Here is an 18,954-nt window from a genome sequence, read left to right as displayed (position 1 = left end):
GCCTTAAGATTAATTCCCTTTTGAGCTTATGAACTTTAACTTATCAAATCGACCTGTGTAAAAAAAACTGCAACAGATTTTGAGGATTTTGTCCCCAAAAAAATAGAAAGATAATGAAAAAAAATACGTTGATTTATCATCTCGGATAAAGATCAACTTGAACAAATTACGAGGTTAAAACTACCAAGAAACAAAAGATGCCATTTTATTTTTAGCAGATGTAAAACAGAACAGTCGATAAAATGAGATGAATTGTTTCTTGATTTACATATCCCATTTACAAAAACTAGATCAGAACATATTTTGATGTTTATCTTCTTAGAAGAATACAGAGAGAGAAACTTACTTTAGAAACCTAGCCGCAATTTATCTTCTTGGACAAAGAACGACTTGGACAAACTTCGAGGCCCAGTTTAGGATTGAAACTACCAAGAAATTAAAGCATCATTCTTTATAGCTAAAACGACAAACACTTGACAATATGGCATAAATTATTTCATGCTTGACATAAACATTTTAATTTATAAGCAATGACAAGAGAAAATTGCAATGAAGTTAAAAACAACAACAGAGATGTTGAACTTTTCAGAAAACTCTCGGTTAAAACATGATAAAATATTCCACATCATCCAGCCGTTCTTGATAAACAATTATCCCACGTTATCCTGATGATTTTCCCCAATCTCAGGAAGGACTTAGGCTTAGTGATCGGTGACCCTTAGCAATAATAAGCCGTTAATGATCTAATTAGATAGTGCCACGGTGCATGCAACAAAAAAATTGGCACGCCATTTTATTAATGTTATCTCACACTTTCCTACAAGCCAAACCTACAGGTCCGAGAGTAAACGAAATGACCAAAACTGAAGATGAATTGCTTTGATTTTTTAAAGAAATTCTCCTAACGGGTAGCATTAAATATAGAGGAAATAGTGAGAAGAAGATACATGTTGACATTGGGGACATAAAGGGTAAAATTCAACAATGCCTACAATTAATTAATTTATAAGTCGTGAAAAAAAAAACGGTAGAGTATGTTTTCGATGCAACCGAGTTTATTGCCAACAAAATGGTGACAAAGTTGTTACCCCATGGGTAATGATGAATTTCAGCAACAACCACAAAAACGAAATTTGGCTGCCTTTTAGGAGTTCCTGACAAATTTTCAACGAGTATACCTTAATTACCCCTGACCTTCGCTTTTGTATTGGGTTCTCACGCCATCCCCAACCCACCCCCGGCAGGACATGATGCTTTGTCGAGTACATGTTGGTATTTGGTATTCGCAATTTAGTTTCCATTGATGAATTCCGGCAATGGAAAAACAAACGATTTTCTGGGACGAAATGAAATCACCGCCAAAGAAGACCGCGTTTTACGTTTTAGACCACACTGAGCTTGAGTTAATTCGTTTGTTAAAACAATGGAGGTATTGTACGTTCTTTTATGCGTCATGGTCGACGTCAAATACAGATATACAGACAGCTCTTTTCTCGCGGTCAGTAGTAAAGTTGCACAAAGTAGTATACAAATTGTAAATCTGAAATCACGTACTAAGGACAGAAATCAAACCCTCCATTTGAAGTTGTAAGCAAGATGACGATAAGCATGGACATTTCCTGTTTTGCTCAGAGCAGGTCACTTAAGGTTAAGAGGCTCTCTTAGTTATGGTCGTTTGCCAACTAACCTGGGAACCAAATGTTAATCAGTCGATTGATTTTAAAAAAAATGTTCTTGAAGTCAAAAAGGCCGATGGTGATTAATTACATCTTGCAAGCGGACACGAGCCAGTACTCGAGTGTTATGTTGCTTTCACTTTGATTAAATTTTCTTTTTACGCATGTTATAAACAAACGTACTAAAAAAAGCGTTTGTTTTTGTATCTACTTGGTGTTAGCCTGCGAGCAAGCTGTTTCTTGGAGAGCGGGTGGAGAAGTATGCACGCGCAAAAAAACTCCCGTGACTTAGCGCCTCTCATTGACTACACTTTACCCTGGAAACCGTCTAACTCGTACAACGTATACAATGCTAACCTAAAAAAGCAAAAAAAAAAAAACACTTGTTTATTTGTTTATTAGCTGTTTCTGTTTTTGTTTTTGTTGCTATAATAACGATTGTTAGTGGTATATAACTTTTCCCGCGCTCAGTACGATTTCCCTCGTGTTTTGCAGTTTGTCTGTAAGGATTCACTTGTTTGTTTTGGATTCATGTCATAATGAATAGGTTCATTGTTCCACTTGCCTTTATAAGGGGCTGTTCACATAGAGGGGGGAAGATCCTAGCACTAGGAATATCCTAGAAGGCGGCTCATCCTAGCGCCATATGTTTTCTGTATTCAGTTTACATGCGCGCAAAATGTCGTACTTGGCCCTAGCGCTAGGATCCTGCAAGCGACAGATTCTAGGAAGATCCTAGCAACATGTAAACTACCTTCGCTCGGAAGGTCCTAGAACAAGAAAAACAAACATGGCGGCGGCCGGGCGTGGCCGACAATTTCGTCTTGCTTTCCGGCTTCTCCACATGGTAGCCACCCCGACCGAAATTTCTGCGTCAGCTAAACTAAGCGAAAAGTTTGTTTCGCCTTCTAGGATCTTCGTAGTTCTAGGACCTTCCTCACTTCATGTAAACAGCCCCTTGAATAGGCGACGGCAATGACAGCGAGAAACCACAAAACAAAAGACTTATGAGTAAAACCTGCCGAGCACGTCTCTTTTTTTAACAACAGCAAATTCTGATATAAATTGCTTGTCCCGCAAATAGCCACAAAGCTAGTCGAGGCGGGACAAGACGAGCCGGAGAACATAATGGAAAAAAAAATTACAATAAATTACAAAACATGCTGGGAAACGGAAAAGAAAAAAAAAACTCAACTTTACCTCTCAGCAAGTGCTATGAATTTAGGTACATTTCTTTGCAAAACAACAACGTGAAATGGCCAAATTCAAGATTTCGTGGAAAGCACGAGCAGACGACGGCAATTTTTTCGTTCTCTTTCTTGATTTGAACGCCATCCTTACCAATTTAGTTCCTGTATAGTTCACCCTCGTTGTACTAATTGAACGAGTTGGAAAAACCGCGAAGTTGATTCAAAAGCTTGAATTTTCTCCTCGCCTCACTCAAACACTAGCATGTGAGGCGCACTGTTCCGCTCCGCCCAAAAATTGGGAAAGAACAGTCAAAACAGTCAAATCCTCCACCAAAACGTAATGCCGTCGCTGAAAACTTAAAGCTTCTTACATTATAAAGTTCACGTCCAAAGGCAAGTAGCTTTTACTTGTTTTAGCTGTCACTGGAGGTTGCAATAAAAATTGTTTTTCTAACAAACAATAATTTTTTTTAGTGGTGTACTCGGCCATCAGACGTCTGCTCCGAACAAGAGTAAACTCCGTGACTATCTAAATCGATCATTGAAACATTATAGAAAAAACTCGGAATCGTAGTCTAATTCTATTACTCTCGCATGATTATTCGTCCCAAATGCGCATACTCGCCGGGAAATCGTACTCGGAATGTTAGTTTCTAATCGATAGTGAATCGTGTAAGATCAATATCGAAAGAAATAGTTCAAAATGTCGAGTGCTGATAGTAGCGCTCGTTAATAACTGTCAGCTTAAAAAATTGACAAGTTTTTAAGTTGGTGCTAAACCGCTAAACACTTCCATACTTAAATCTTACATCTGCATCCGGACCGACAGCATGGCGACTCAAGCCCAATCTTGCTAAGTTTAGAAAGGCCATCAAAATTCTAATTTATGAGACCTACATTCAACTTCACATCGTCGTGTCCATCATTTGTGCCTTTTTGCTAGTGGTTATATCGTAGGTTTTCGAAGCCAAGGTTGAACGCCTGGCGGGTTTAGCCTAACCACAGACTTCCACAGCGCAATTGTTGATACAAGTATTTAATTTGCTAAACCATTATTATCCAGGGAATTTTGCCAATTTAGCACTCACTTTGCACATAACAAGGCTTTGGGAACCTGTGGAGCAATTGTTAGACGCTCTAAAGCTGCATCATTGAGCCGAACAACCGAACAGGTAATGGAGAACTGCGAATTCAAGACACAAGATGATGCTAACAGCACGCTAGCTAAAGCGAAACAGTTTATGTTACAAAACAAACCTATTTACCGTAGTCCACTAACTATAACAAACACAGTTGTTTAACTTACGTTTCTTTCACAAAAACACACCTTGGGCAATGTCGTTGTTTAAAATTCAGTTTCTCGTTCTTGCTCGGATCACGAACCGTTACTCCAATCTCCAAAACAGCATACTTCACGCACAACCCGATAACAATGCAATCTATGATTGTGTGCACTTTATCGCAGACCCAAGGCTAATGTTCGATAAATTTGTTTATCTTTACGTAGCTATGTTTGCACCATCCCACTCGAAGTTCTAAAATTACTCATCAAACGCGTACCTTTGGGCGTGGCAATGTGACAACTCCGATTTTATCTTAACTACCGCACGACAATGCAAAACGCAATACCGACAGCTTTGTTCTGAGCACGTATCAATATTATTTCTTTTCAAATCAATTGCCATTTTCATTGAATCCTTAGCACCAAGGCTACCGCAGGTATATTTTGTCTGCCAGTTAATCGTATCCTTTCCAGACAGATTATCAACCCAGAAATATTCCCAGCACCAGATCAAAGTTAGCAAACCCGGTATCGCAAGTACATCTTGGGTAAATAAACCCATCGAGTGCTGTTGTTATGGGAACACGATAACATCTCAATCTGACAGTCAGTCATTCTTTTCTTTTTGTTCCGAAAGCGCTTCTTTGTTTTTGCAACTCTCGAAGTGCTGTCAAAGAAAACCGTCGATACTAATATCTTGATTTTTCAGATAGTGGTCTTTGAATTTTTGCGTTTTACCGACTCTTCAATTTTTAGGGATGCTCAATAACTGTTGATTGCTATGAACAGTTGCGTGAACTGAAAAGACTTGAGTATTTTGTCAACTGCAACTACAGCCTCGCACGACATGCCGGCATAGCCAACGGTCGCAGCGACCGATTCCATTCTGTGGGCAGTTTTCGACGACAACACATTTCCCCGCTCGATCAACAAAGATGACCAAAGATGCTAGTAATTGTTACCATCTGTGCCTTTGCGTGTAATTGCAAACTAGATATATTCTATAGACACTTCTGCCAAAATCTATTACAGTTTACAAGGATGTTACTATTTCTTTTTGCATGATCTCAATGCAGTGGAAAGCATCTTTTATCTATGAAAATGCGCCATGTACAAACACACCCCGACCTGCACTATACAAACGGCAATATCACAAAAACTTGAGATATCGCTTGCGCAATAGCAACAAAGTTGTGACAGCTATATATATAACAGGGTTAGCCTATAGCTATACCTTTGCCGACAAAAGCGATAAAATCTGCGGCGTGAAGATTCTTTTTCTTTTAGACGAATAAAACAAAGCCCAAAGAAAAACATTCTCACAGCTCCAAAATTAAAGTTTTCCAGATGGGTGGCTGAAAATTATCGCGTAATAGGACTTTGCAGCTGCCAAATTATGTCAAAACATGACAAGAGGACTAACTAACCAATTATATTCTTGCATATTTTTCCCGCCCCATCAAGAATGAGATGAAGAACGAAGTCTAATTTGTTCATGATCACAGTCGTCTTCTACTGGCCCTTGGCATTCATAAGACGAAGTTTTGTCTTTCTCAACCTTTCTCGAAACCTGAATAATTGGATTAAACATTTATTCTCTGGAAAGGACAAAAAATGCGAAACTTTTGCAAATGTATTGTTTTGGATAATTAATCTGTTATAGACATCAAGGAAGGTACGATATTTATTTAGTTATTTAAAAGGTCTTTGATATTTTCAAGAAATTTTAAACTCGTTATTTAACTATTTTTGACTTTTTGCAGGTCTCCATTTATCAATTAAACGATAACAATTCTCGTGGGTGGTATTCAGACACCAGTTTTTATACTCAGGTGCTAATTGAGCAATTAAAATATAAGATTTGGATGGAAGTATGTGATAAAGTAGGCAGTACAGTAACAAACAGACTCATTGTTTTAAAATGAAGTATGGCAGAAAATCAGATGTAAAGGAAAGATTTCTCTGAGAGGACAATTGGCTGAGTCGGTCCGGTCACCTGACAAGTAACAACAATAACAGCAAAGACTACAATTTAAGTACTTTTCATATCTACGATTAAAGACAAAAGGGTTTGGCACTGACAAATGTTACAAAGTGACCTAACTAAAGAAGACATATTATCCCTTTACAACGCATTTTACTCCCCCACACCCTCCCCCAATGCAATGTTGAAGTCGTCTTCTCGTTTGCCTTACATGGGCTTAACATTGTAACGGGGTGGAGGTCGGGAAAAGGAGATTTTACGTTCGCACGTACCGTGTTTCTGTCGCGTGCGCACTGAGGAAACATCGTAAATGTGAATTTGTCCCAACCCTTTTGTCCTTGATGGCAGGTTTATGGAATAAGGTTCAAGACTGTTTTGCTCAGTTTCTATTAAACATTACGAGGCTAACGTCTATAATGAAAATATGGAAAATGAGGCGCATACGATGTTCGTTGAGTTCTCGTCCGCGTAAACAACGCGTACGTGTAGTTTAGTGGACAACCAAACAGATTACAAACGAAAAACACCAATCAGACACGTACTAACACAGGTTCATTCGAGCTGTAACCACTAAAAAGCTCTGTAAAAAGGCGATCTGTGCGACAATCCGCACATCCCTGACAAAGGTGGTTGATTTTAATGCCGGAAACAAAACATTCGGAACTAGGAGTACGAAGGGCGAAATGGCCGGAAGGTTTAAGACAAGCGGAGTTTTATCGCCCCCGTTCTCCGCCTTCTATAGTTCCCGTAGGGCCCCTGCCATCTTCCGACCCCGCTCGCCAAACCGCAAATCTGATAGTCGATAGATTCTTTTTTTAAAACGTGCTCATTTTTCTCCAACGACGAATATTATCAATAGTATAAGTTCCAAAGGCTAAACTGGTCAATAAATTCTGCGTTGCAACTGCTTCTTAAAGTTTACCTGCCACGTATACCAGTACATCAAACCGTTTATAAAGGCTTCTGTTTTATTTCGACACGCAAACCAAACCGCAGGCTGATCAGGAAGTGCACTTTTATGAATGACTCATGACTCTAAAATCTCATATCATATGGCAATTTCAAACATTACTGGTTCTGAAATTCAGTAGTCTGAGTTATAAAAGCAAAAAACATAATTTCGGTTGAAAGAGTTGCTGTAGAATTGCTCCTGTTCGTTGGAACATATCTCAGTGACATCAGAATAGATTTAAGAGGAGATATAACGATTTTCCCTAGTGATTTGAAATGGCGCAGTCAACAAGAAAAGTGTGACAAATTTCTTTAACAACAAACTCGTATTGTACTGCCTTGTTTTAGTTACCACTCTTTTCAAAGGTTATGTTGAAAACCTACAGGAAACTTTGACCGAGAAATTTCAGCCTGAAAACTTGGGTTTCAGTGGAAGATTCTCAATCTTAAATCGTGTTGGAATTTTCCTTTCTGCCAAGCCCATATCATTGTTTCAAGTCTGTTTACTCAAAAGGAAACTGCTTCCTTTGCCTCTGTGGGCATATAATTATCGTCCATCGGATGTTCAACTTGTGGGCGGATAGATACGAAGTATCATAGAAAAGCTTTCCTGGTTGAATATGCGCTCAATTTCCTGTATACGCTCAAGTACGTGTGAGGTCTAACACTTATTTTCCAAATATCGCCATTTCAAACAAGCAGATAAAGTCCGCTTGTAGCCTTTTCGTGACAGTCATACGTTCAAGAGAAATGTAAATTTAACACGGAATGTGTGGAGAGAAGAAGAAAACAAATCACGTTCTTGTATTTTAATTTCGCTGTATTTCGTCCCAGGTAGTTGCAAAGATTAGATGCAACCCTTGCCCCGGTTGTTCAAAGAGCGGATAACTCTATCCAGTGGATAAATCGTTATCCAGCGGATAAAATCTTAATGTACTCCAACCAATACGTTTTATCCACTGGATAGTGACTAATCCGCTGGATAAAGTTATCTACTCTTTGAACAGCTTGGGCCTGGCCAATAGGGTTTAGGGCAGTTTGCTCTACTCAGTCAAAAGAGTTTTTCCGGTTCGACGATTTACTTTGCCTTCAACAGTATCAACATTATTAGCTTACTATGAGTCTTTTATTTGGTTGATGACCCCACTCTTCATTCGATGCTGGCGACGTCAAACGCATTGATTCACCCTTGCTCATCAACATTGTAAAATAGAAGGGTTGATCACCGAGGCCAGATAGACATCTGTCCCGACTGATTTGAGCAGGATTCTGGATAGGCAGATACGGATATTTCTTAACTGATTTTGAAAAAAGTTCTGGCAAACGATATGTGGTTGGAATATTAAACTGTTGTTTTGTATAGTCTAGTTGAAGCAGCAAAACAAACCTAAGCAAGCCAACTTTTGCAGCCGAAAGTTGTCCTTGCATCATTTCGTTTTCGCTCAGCTTCGCTTGCTCGCGTGACTTAGCTCGCCCTCTCCGTCAGTGATCGCACGTGACTATCGAAAAAAGGACCTCTAATAGTCTAATGGACTTAGGGTGAATCGGCTTAAATATAATCAACGAGAAAATATAAGACCACCATGACCCCGCGCATCACACTTGAAAACTGAAATACTTTGCGAGAAACTACTTTTACAAGTCAGTTGATAAATTTTCAGTCTTTCGGACCAATCTTCCTTTTGATTTACCTCTGGGCCATGGCTATCACTTCACACTAAACCAACCTGCTCAGAAAATTCAATTTACAAGCTGTGAAATGACAACTTCACCCCACGCGGAAAAATACTTTTACAATCTACATCCGTTCACTGCAAAGGAAACACCATAGTGCCTTATTGTTTTCGTCTTCGTCTTTTACGGAAACACAAACACAAAAACCTGATTGTATTGGCTCGCAATTTTGTAGACCGCCGCGCTTAATTAATACTGGCCATTTATTTACCTAAACGTGCAAAGAAAGAGGTCTAATATGGCCATTTATTTACCAGCACGAATAGAGAAGTCACAGTGTCAAACATACGCGTCATACAACACGTTTCTCTCTTTTACGTCTGGGGACGAAATCCTAAAGTGTGACCACTCAAATGAAAGCTACTGCATGAGCAGTACTTTCCTTTGGTGCTGTTTATTATGCTGTAGAAAGTGGTTCTCGTTTTTTGTTATGTGGAAATAATCCTAAAGTGTTACAAGACAGAAGTGCGTGCCGTGGAGATATTTATTTTCCAATGACATTTCTTTTGTAGAAAACGTACTCACGGAATTCAGGACAATTCGCTAACTTGCGTAGAACTAAACTAGACGTCTGCATCGAGCAAAGAAGGTGGCATTTTTGTCACGTAATTTCAAGGTTGACTCCCCGGAAGAGGGAAAGCGTAACAAAGTAGTGGTTGTTAGAATGTGGGACGAAAACAGACAGAAATGTACACAACGATGAAACTTGTTTAAACTTCACACATTTAAAAACAATTTTGATAAAACGCAAAAACGACTGCTGATCGAAAGCTTTAATAAGGCTTCAAGTCCGATTTCGTTATTTTTTTCCCCTGGAAAATACATGTACAAACATTCTAAACCACGGTTCGTGAGTTATATTGTAAATAACTGGCGTATCTTTCTTTTGACAAAGCTGCGAAATTAAAGGCTCTTTGTCAGTGAGACGTATTGAGAACATTTATGGTGTATTCTACATCTTGTTATCCCATTTTATAGCTGTCCCCTAGATACTCATCCTAAGTATTAAACGTCCCAAAATAATTCTCCCTAAAACATTCTAAGTCTATCTCGAACAATCGCTTCCCTTAAATATTCGATCCTAGTGAAACGCATAGAGATAGTAAACCGTCCGCGACTATTTGAGGAAAGAAGGTATTTCTGCGAAACATCCTGTAATGTACGGAATGCAGAAAACCAGGAAGTTCTATGCCTTATGAACAGATTAAATATTTTCCAGTATCGCACACTCACCTATTTCTGTTCAACAAATTCACTTGCCCGTAGATTCCTTTGGCGTGTACTATAATTCTTGAGTGCTGCTGTCTTGAATGTCTTTTAAGACGTCATCACAAACCAAACAGAAATCTAGAGAATCGCAAATGGATCAGAATAAATTAATATTGATGTTTTGTCGGGTACTAAAGGCCAAGTAATACGGGCAACAATTTCTTGCAACCGGCTTGCCGGGCAACAAATGTTGCGTTGCACTTTGCGATTGTTTGTTGTCCGTATTTTCCGCACACAACAAATTTTCATGTTGCAAAAAGTAGAAGCGTCTCTACTATCTGCAACAGGAAAATTTGTTGCGCACGGAGGTGGTATTACGGCCAACAAGCAATCGCAAAGTTCTTGCAACGTAACATGCTATTGTTACGATACAAGTTACAAGAAAATCTTGCCCTTTTACTTATCCTTAAAGATGGTGTTACAAGGAACGAGTTTTGACGTAACATTGTTGCATTGAAAGTTGTTATCGCGTAACATAGCGCCCGAAAATTTGTAACGAAGCAATTTGTTCCGGCAACACATTGCCTTGAAGTTCTTTATCTGTCCTCAAAAACTTGCAACAAGTTGCCACTACATACTGTTACGATAAAGGTTCTCCATGCGCCATCGGTTGCGTTAACAAATGGTCGTTAAAAGTTGTGCAGTGTAACGTCACCTCATTACAACAACAACAATTTATTTGGTATTCTCACCGGCATGAGTACATGGTATTACCTAAAATTACAAAAGGGCTTCTCATTAAATTAAATAATTAACGTTGTCTATAATCCATACATGAATGGATATAAGCGGCTGTAAGTCTGCAAATACTAGGATCAACATTGTTAAAAAGAAAAATGATTTTAGAATTATCGTCAAAATCATTGAAATGAGGATATTTTTTTATTATGTCTTCAAAAAACTTTGGACGTAAATTATCGTAAAGGTGGCAATTGAGTATAAAATGCAATTCATTTTCAACTTCATTTAAGTGGCAGAAAAGGCAAATTCGGAGATTTTCTGGGGTTTTGGGTATTGCGTGTCTGCCAGTTTCAATCCGTAATCGATGATTTCCGAGACGAAATTTATTTATCGTTTTTTTGTGAGAGGGATTGTTTATTGTGTTCAAAAAATCAGCTTTGTGAGAGTCAGTTTTAAACATGGAGTAAAACTTCAATTTCTTATTAAATCTTGTAAAATAGCGCAGGGCTGAAAGACGTAGTGCCCGGGACGAGTGTATTTGTGCTCAAGTGACTAAAGATTACCTTTCCCTATTTTTGTATAGTTCTAGTCCTTTTGAAAATAATGAGTAATTTCTAATGCCGCTTTTCTTTTGCCATTAACTGTATTCGGCTATATTTGCACTGACATTGGGCCCCAGTTGTAGATGCTCAAAGAGCGGATAGCGTTTTCGCTATACAGTGGAGCAAAGCTACTCCAAGTAATGCATAATGGCAAGATCTCCGCGCAGCTCTATATTTAATATTGTCTACACCCTTCGTAATACTGTATTTCTTGGACTACTACGGAGAATTTTCCGAACACAATTTATATCCCGGATGTATGGTGGCCCACATTAAAACTGTTTTTTTTTTTTTTTTTTTTTCGAGAAAGAATGTTGAGTTTCAGAAGCGAAATTTAGTTGTGTTTTGCCCCAGCCTGTGGGCCGGCGTGCGGTAGCGACTTATCCAGTGGATAAAGTTATCCCGGCGTTCTTTGAACAAATTTAGAAGTCCAGAACTTTACACAGCGAAAATAAGATGAATAAAAATGTGGCTCGGCTTTTAAAATATTTTGAAACAAAACAAATCACCTCTATATATAGGAAAACAGATAAGTATAGATCCTTTCATTCTAATTTTTGATATATTTGGGGGTTAAGCAAATTAAAATTTCTGTTTAAAAATAAATAATACGTTTTTTTCCCAATGTGGCGCGACAAGACCTTCAGCAGCTGTCCCGTTTTGCGCCAAAGTAATCAGTCACCTACTACCATTTTTCCTGCACTAAATTTCTTTCTAATTCCTTTCTTTTATACAACACTCGATTGTCAAACAAATCACACACAACCTTTGCAGCAACCATGACAAAAACCCTTTCATTCTTGACTCTACTCCAACGTGAAAGTTGTTTGAAAACATTTTTGTTCGGAATGTCCCCGCGAAATTAATTGTGGACAGTGGTATATATACAAGTGTTGCATAAAAGAAAAATACCGCCCGCTATTTACGAGTATTCCATCTGACCATGTAAACTAAATTATAAAGCGGCTTTTTTAAAGGAATTGTGTGTCCTGAAAACGGTTGCAGTGCAAATTTGCTGCACTAAACTTGAAAACAAAAAAAGAAGACATGACAATGGCATATCTCATTCTTAATGCATTTTCTCCTCCATTTCCGTCCCCGTCACTTTTATTTTCTAATGGTTTCCTGTTGCTTATCCATTCCGGCCATTTTAAAACTCATTACTCCTGGATTTCGCGCCTTTAAAGGTACGTTGTCTTAGCTTTTCAAAATCTTGGTGTACATGTTAAAATTAGATGAAAGGGCCTTAAACTGAAACAGTGGTAAACCCAGAGTCATTTTTCATTTAGCAGTAAACTTACTTTCTTAATTGACTTTATTTTTCAACTGTTGTGGTTCCGTGCAAAAACCTAAGAATTGAGCCATGTTCAATTACGTTCTTTGTATAAATGTCTGGAATCACCGGAAACCAGCGGAGAAATCAAACCGGCTGATACACGGAAAACTCGAAAGTTTCTGAAGAGGGTCTTTCCTGCCGTGTGCGAATTTTGAACTATTTATACCATATCATTTCCAGACATACTCCTGTTTTAAATCAAAGGGAATCGAAGCTCTAGCCTTCTAAATTTCTTTCCTAATACCGCCCAAAACTGAACATTATTTTAATTTTATTTTAATTTTATTTTAACATTATTTCAATTTCAAATAAAGCTTTGTTCTCGGTTTATAAAAGCGACTCAACGAAACCGGAAAAAAGAAAACTCTGATTTCCATGGATTTTAACGCTGATTTTGTAAATTGAAAAAGTTTCCTTTGACCAGGCTTTGACCTGTCCTTCTCTACAAAGGAAGTCTCGTAAATATGTTTTAAAGTGTAACTATTGAAATTAAAGATGTTGAGCTGTGTATTCAGGTCTACTAATTGATATCGTTGTTTACTAGCGCGAGTCTACATAAAATCTTGTGGGTTAGTTAGACCAAAAGATATGATCTTTCACATGAAAAACCAGATTTCGATACTGTACAATTCTCCATTTTTTTTATTTATTTTTTTTTTTCAAATTTTGAAATTTGAAAAATTAGCGCAGGAGATGCGGTGTTTGCGAGCAAAAACAATTCGATCAATATAAAGCATTTACACAGGGCATTATGCTCCTAATGTACGATTTAACATGTTTTATGTATTGTACATAGCATAAGAAACTGAACAAAATAACAAACACACAGTTTACATCAATTTGCTGAATTATCCCGTCACAAGCGATGGATCCATTCAATCTACAGGGCATTGTTTCACCAACCATTTGCTAAAAAAGAATGTTCGCAAGCCAGTAACAACAACTGCGGTCTTTTTACTAAAGTTTGTCTTTCCCCAAGGGATTCTCCAAAAGCCACAACTTTTCAGGCGCCTTTACCTAAACGCATATAATTATTAATTCTTAATCTTTCTTTTACTTCATGTCATTCGTATAAACACACTTTACAGCCGACTTGAAAGTTGATGAAAAGGACACTAGGCCACGAAGCGGGGGCGAAAAAGACTGGGCGAAAACTTGAAAACTTCAAATATTGATCCGTAATGAAATGTCAACGCAAAACAAACCGAACTAAATACTGATCAATGCTTTAAGACACACAAAAAGAACAGCAGAAAAAACACAATTTACGCCTTTCTGGTTCAGTAAGTTTGCACTTGAAAGAAATGGACCCCCAGATTTCCCAAAAGGACGAAGCGAAAAACAGGCATTGGAATTTTTTTGCTCGGCGCACTAAATCACACTTGATCCGCGTAAATAGGCCTAATGTTCCAAGATTACATTTTTCAAGTGGACGATGCAATACTATCATTATCACTCTCGAAAACATTACTCTATGAAAACAAAATAATGCAACGAATTTGTTAATAACCCTAAGTTCAGTACACATACGGATTCGAGCGTAACAGAGCACCTCCATCCGTGAAGGACCACATACTTTGTATTTGATGCGAAACGATGCTTACGTAATTGTATAAACTGCTGAAAACTAAATTCAAGTTTTGTTTTCGAGCAATGCTTGGCCAGTTTTAAAGCAAACAGCTGTTGATCTCCTTACCCTAAGCGAAGTTATCTTTGTTAATCTTTTTCTTACCTTCCGGAACGCGTCCCTGCGTTGAATTCAGCAAGAATCAATTCTAGGCAAAGTATTCAAAGCGCGCCTGCAGCGCGGCACCTCTGATGAATGGCGGACACAACAGTGCTAAATCTCTTGATAGTCAATCCACCTAATTCTCCTTTGTAGTGTAATCCCATTACGCTGACTGGCTCAATAACAAAGCAAGATGACGTCGCCACGCAATTATCTCCATATTTGGTTGAATAGCTTGGAAAAACATTTGATTGAATCAAATCTCCAACGAGAACGCCACAAGTATAGCGCGCACACAAACAGCTGAACCAAACTAAACGTGAAACGAAATGATTTCGACCGACGCAAAGAAAAATTTCCGTTGATCATTGCGGTGTTTAACATGACCCCCTTCCGCTTTCCGCTTAGGACTTACTAAGGAATCTAAACAATGTGTTTGGTCGGCCTCTTTTCCTGAGATGCATATACATCTTGGAACCGATAAATATTATTGAAGGAAGAAGTTAGTGTGTTTCCATTCTCTTAGATGTTTTGATTCGGGCTCTACAAACTGAGTCTAAAGCATCTTCACGAGCTTTGTAAGACAAGAATTTGCGTGACTTTGTAACTAGCCTAATATTTACAATTACAAATACCTGATGAAAAACAACCAAACCGTAATTAACGCCAAATGCTCCGTTAGACTGAATCAATACTTCGAACGAGAAATGCAATATTTACAAATACTCACTTATTGAGGGATAATTGGAGATCATTTTGCCAGCAAAGTAAATATACTGATCAAAAATCTCGTTTATTTTGTTTTTTCGTCATTGAATGCAGTGTTTCCAAAAGATTATTGTGGTTTTCGGCAAAAGACGAACTCTGCCGAAAACTGTCATTAACAAAGACGGTTCAATATTGCCTGTTTTTCCCTCTCGATCTCATTTCCCAACAGTGTATTTTAAATTAACTGAGTTCCAGCAGAGAGACATGAAGTTTTGACCGGCTGGTAAAATTTTGTCCGGACTTAATTATCAGCACAGGATCCCACCAAGTGCATTGAGATCGGCACAAGCAAATTTCCCAACACGATAGTCTGAAATAACAGGCTTAATTCTCTTTAAGACTTTTACGTTCATCGGCTTAGGGTTCCCCTTGTTTTTGTCCGCCGCAGTCTATCAAAACATGAAGGGACACCGGCGACGCAAACCAACAGAACCTGAGTTTCCTAATCGCCGTTAAGTTGTTTGGGGAGACGATTTCCGACCCTAAAAACATCAACTCTTGGCACGAGACGGAAACGGCCATGCGCTCGGGTACTGACACGCGTAGCATACAACGCTTTTCCCAAGACGAAAAATAGACTTAAAATAATCTATGATCCATTAGAAAGCTGTTTGGATGTTTCAAAAAACGTGCATGCAGTAAGAAACTTCTAAAGAATGGCATTTCATGATTAAGGTCTACCACGCATTTAACCCTAATGAACCCACGCCTATTCCATGTCACGGTCTCCACGAATGCTGCGTTGTCACGTTCTGAGTTGTGAAAACCCACGTAATTTGTCTTTTAAAACAGCCTTGTTTTAAATGGGTGTGTGTTTCCTTTTGTGTGGTTCTTGAAGCTACTAAAATCTCCGCCTTTTTAGTGACTGTTCGCGTGGGAGGACGAAATCCTTTGTTTTCCGTTCGGCGTTTTCTCTTTGCGGCGTCATTCCTTTGGTATAAATTTCGAGTGATTTCCCTCGAGGGAAGTGAAAGTTTGGAGATCCAATTAACACATGAAAGTTTTTTTTCTCCTTCTTTTTACTTCATTTTAACTGATCACTAGAAAAATTTTACAGGATGTTGGAATGTTACGCAAAAAGAGAAAATAAAAACAAATACAAAAACAAAAAACCGCCATGGCGACACGAAATCATCGACATTCTCAATTGGATTACTGGTTCCTTGTTCAATGTTCCGCATTGCATTTGTTGCTTTTCTGTTTTCATCTAGACAAGCCCGAAATAGGTTGAGTATGTGAGTATCTGTCCCGGCGCTGGTGTGAATCGTGAGAAAGAATGAACTACATCGATTACTGGGATTTCATGGTACCAAATAGGAATCAACTCCGTGTTTCTCAGTCTAAAGCTCTCTACGTATTTAGCGAATATTAACAACCGCTGCCTTTACAAATTCTACACTCTTTTCTGACTCAAAGAACTGATGTTCGTGTTCAAGAGATTCAACAAGAAAACGAGCACTTTCGTCGGAACATAAAAGTGCCGGCTAGCACATGTTTGTCGTACATGAGGGCACCATGCAGCTACCGTTCCGACACACCTCCGATGTCTACTGGTTATGAACTTTGTTGAAGTACCGCAATTCATTTAGTTCTGGTATTCACTGCTCAGAAACTGGCAGGTAGTCAAATCCCAGAGAGCGAGGGGGGGGGGGGGGGGTGGGGTACTACCCTTTATAAGCTATATACAGGTTTTTACGGCGCCAAAGGGTATGGTTTTTTAGACGTTTTGGTCTGAAATGGGGTGTAGATTTTAACCATTTTTTAACCTGAAAGCCTGAAAAAAGTATGGATTTTACAGAAACGGGTATGTGGATTCTAGAGACCAGCGGAGCTTACTATTTCCGCAACCACCCGGATGGAAATTTTCGGCATAAATACGAAATGACTTAGCTTGTCTTAACAGAAGATGGATAACATACAAAATTTATGAACATTAGCTGTAAATCCCAAAAGGAGCAATAAAAATGCAGCACTTTGACCAGAAGCCCATAATTTCAGAAGTAGTCCAAATGGAATAATGCGTACCATTTGATTTTCTAACTGGGATTTCTGGGTTTTCTATGTAAATGGTAAGCTCCCCTGGTCTGAAAATGGGTATGAATTTTAGAGGCCAGGGCCCGATTGTTCGAAAGCCGATTAACGCCAATACCAGGTTAAAAATTAACCGAGGTTTTCATCTCGCTTAATTTAAATGTTTTCAAGAGCGAACTTTAAGCTAACGGTAACGAAAAGTCTAAGTCAAAACAAAAGGATAAAAATCTTTTCGAAGAATCTTTATTGATTAGTCATTACCTTGAATCAAAGTTTATGTTAACCCAGGATTAGCTTAATCGGGCTTTGAACAACTGGTCCCTCAGGTCTGAAAATTGGTACCAGAAAATTACATATTTTGGTCTGAAAGAGGATCAGGAGGTTTGGAGAACCAAGCCGGACACTCCCAACAAAATTCCGAGGAGGACTCCCCTACCCCTCCGAATCAAGTTTGAGAATCAGACATAATTATCAAGTTTCCATTTATCCTATTGCACACCCCACGATGATGGCGGTTCGTTTGAGGGTTTAGTTGGATAAATAGCTTTTTGAATTGGTAGTACCCAAAACAAGGAGGGTTTTATAGCTTTCTACTTGACGCTGAAATACTTTGAGATCCCGTCTCGAAATATACTACTTTATTTTGGTTTTCTCCGTGTTTTTTTGTGATTTTTATTCTCTTTATATATACGCGAGGGACCATGAAGCAACATTCCTTGGCAGTTGATGATTAAATTTTTGTGCAGTTTTGAAGCACAACTCTCCTTTTACATTTAATTGCAAAACAATTCCTCATTTGTCAGCTAGCGATAAAATTTTGATTTCAAACCGTCCAATGTATCTATAGCCTCCTACACATACGCTCTTTGGGCCCGTCACGCATTCCTCCCCCAAACAAGAGCGTCTGCGCATGCGTTCGAAGTTATGCTGTCTACCAGAAGAAAATGCATCGAGGCAAAGAAAGAAAGACCGCCAGGGGGCAGATTTCATTCACTGCATGGCTACAAGACAAAAGGTGTTTTCTTGTTTGAGCCTGGTAATCTATCAATAGACACCGAAATTTTAACCAGGCAAACTGATCGAATTAATACAGTTTGACTTCTCGCGCAAAGTGTTAATCCCGCGGCCAGACATGAAAATAAAATGAATTAATTGTTAAATTTCATTATGCCATAAATTCGTTTAAAAGAGAGGAATCGCTTTTGGGGGTGTCTGGAATAATGATTGCGGTCCCCTTTTTTCTCAAAACCCAACTAGTGCCCTTGAGTGCCGACAAAGAAAAACATTGACGCACCATAAACACGAAAAAGACCGAATAAGTTGCTTAGAGGTGCTATAAAACAGTCCGAAGGATCATGCATGCAGTGAATTACACCAAAAGTTGCCTCGCGCTCAGTTAGCCAGATCGCCTACCTTCCAAAAAGCAGGCGGATCATCTGTCAAACAGGGAGAACTGAGTTTCTCCTGTAAACAGTTTGCAGCGTTTTGAGGGGAAAAACATGAAAAGTTGGCGCGCCAAGTTTAGCTTATCTGGGCGGGAGACCGTTCTACCCTTGAAGACTTTGTATAAACTGGCCTGAGTTACTCTTTGCATTGAAAAAGTGATAGATATTTCAGTACCGACCCGCGGATATCTACCACTATTCACTTCCACTTCGGTGATTAATTGTGATTAATTGCAGGGCCCACGACTAGTCGTGGATTGGATTCCTCAGTGATAA

General features: G+C 38.8%; 1 protein-coding gene across 3 annotated transcripts in view; it reads right to left on the bottom strand.

The window, feature by feature from the left end:
* LOC146469656 (uncharacterized) overlaps positions 1–10,164 on the bottom strand; it is a 49,166-nt gene extending 39,002 nt beyond the window's left edge. Inside the window, exon 1 of one of the 3 annotated variants that reach the window (XM_085122966.1) lies at positions 10,051–10,164. The gene's annotated coding sequence lies outside the window, so the exon portion shown is untranslated. Of the gene's footprint in view, positions 1–4,172; positions 4,322–10,050 lie in introns of those variants that run through there. The other 2 variants (XM_085122965.1, XM_085122964.1) reach the window with 2 other exon arrangements.
* Between the last annotated feature and the right edge of the window lie 8,790 nt (positions 10,165–18,954).

Source organism: Pavona decussata, unplaced genomic scaffold (assembly GCF_977016875.1).
Source record: "Pavona decussata unplaced genomic scaffold, jaPavDecu1.1 SCAFFOLD_120, whole genome shotgun sequence".
In the NCBI taxonomy this organism is placed as follows: domain Eukaryota; kingdom Metazoa; phylum Cnidaria; class Anthozoa; order Scleractinia; family Agariciidae; genus Pavona; species Pavona decussata.
Note: the sequence above shows the minus strand (reverse complement) of the source record. Positions and strands in the feature narration are given on the sequence as shown.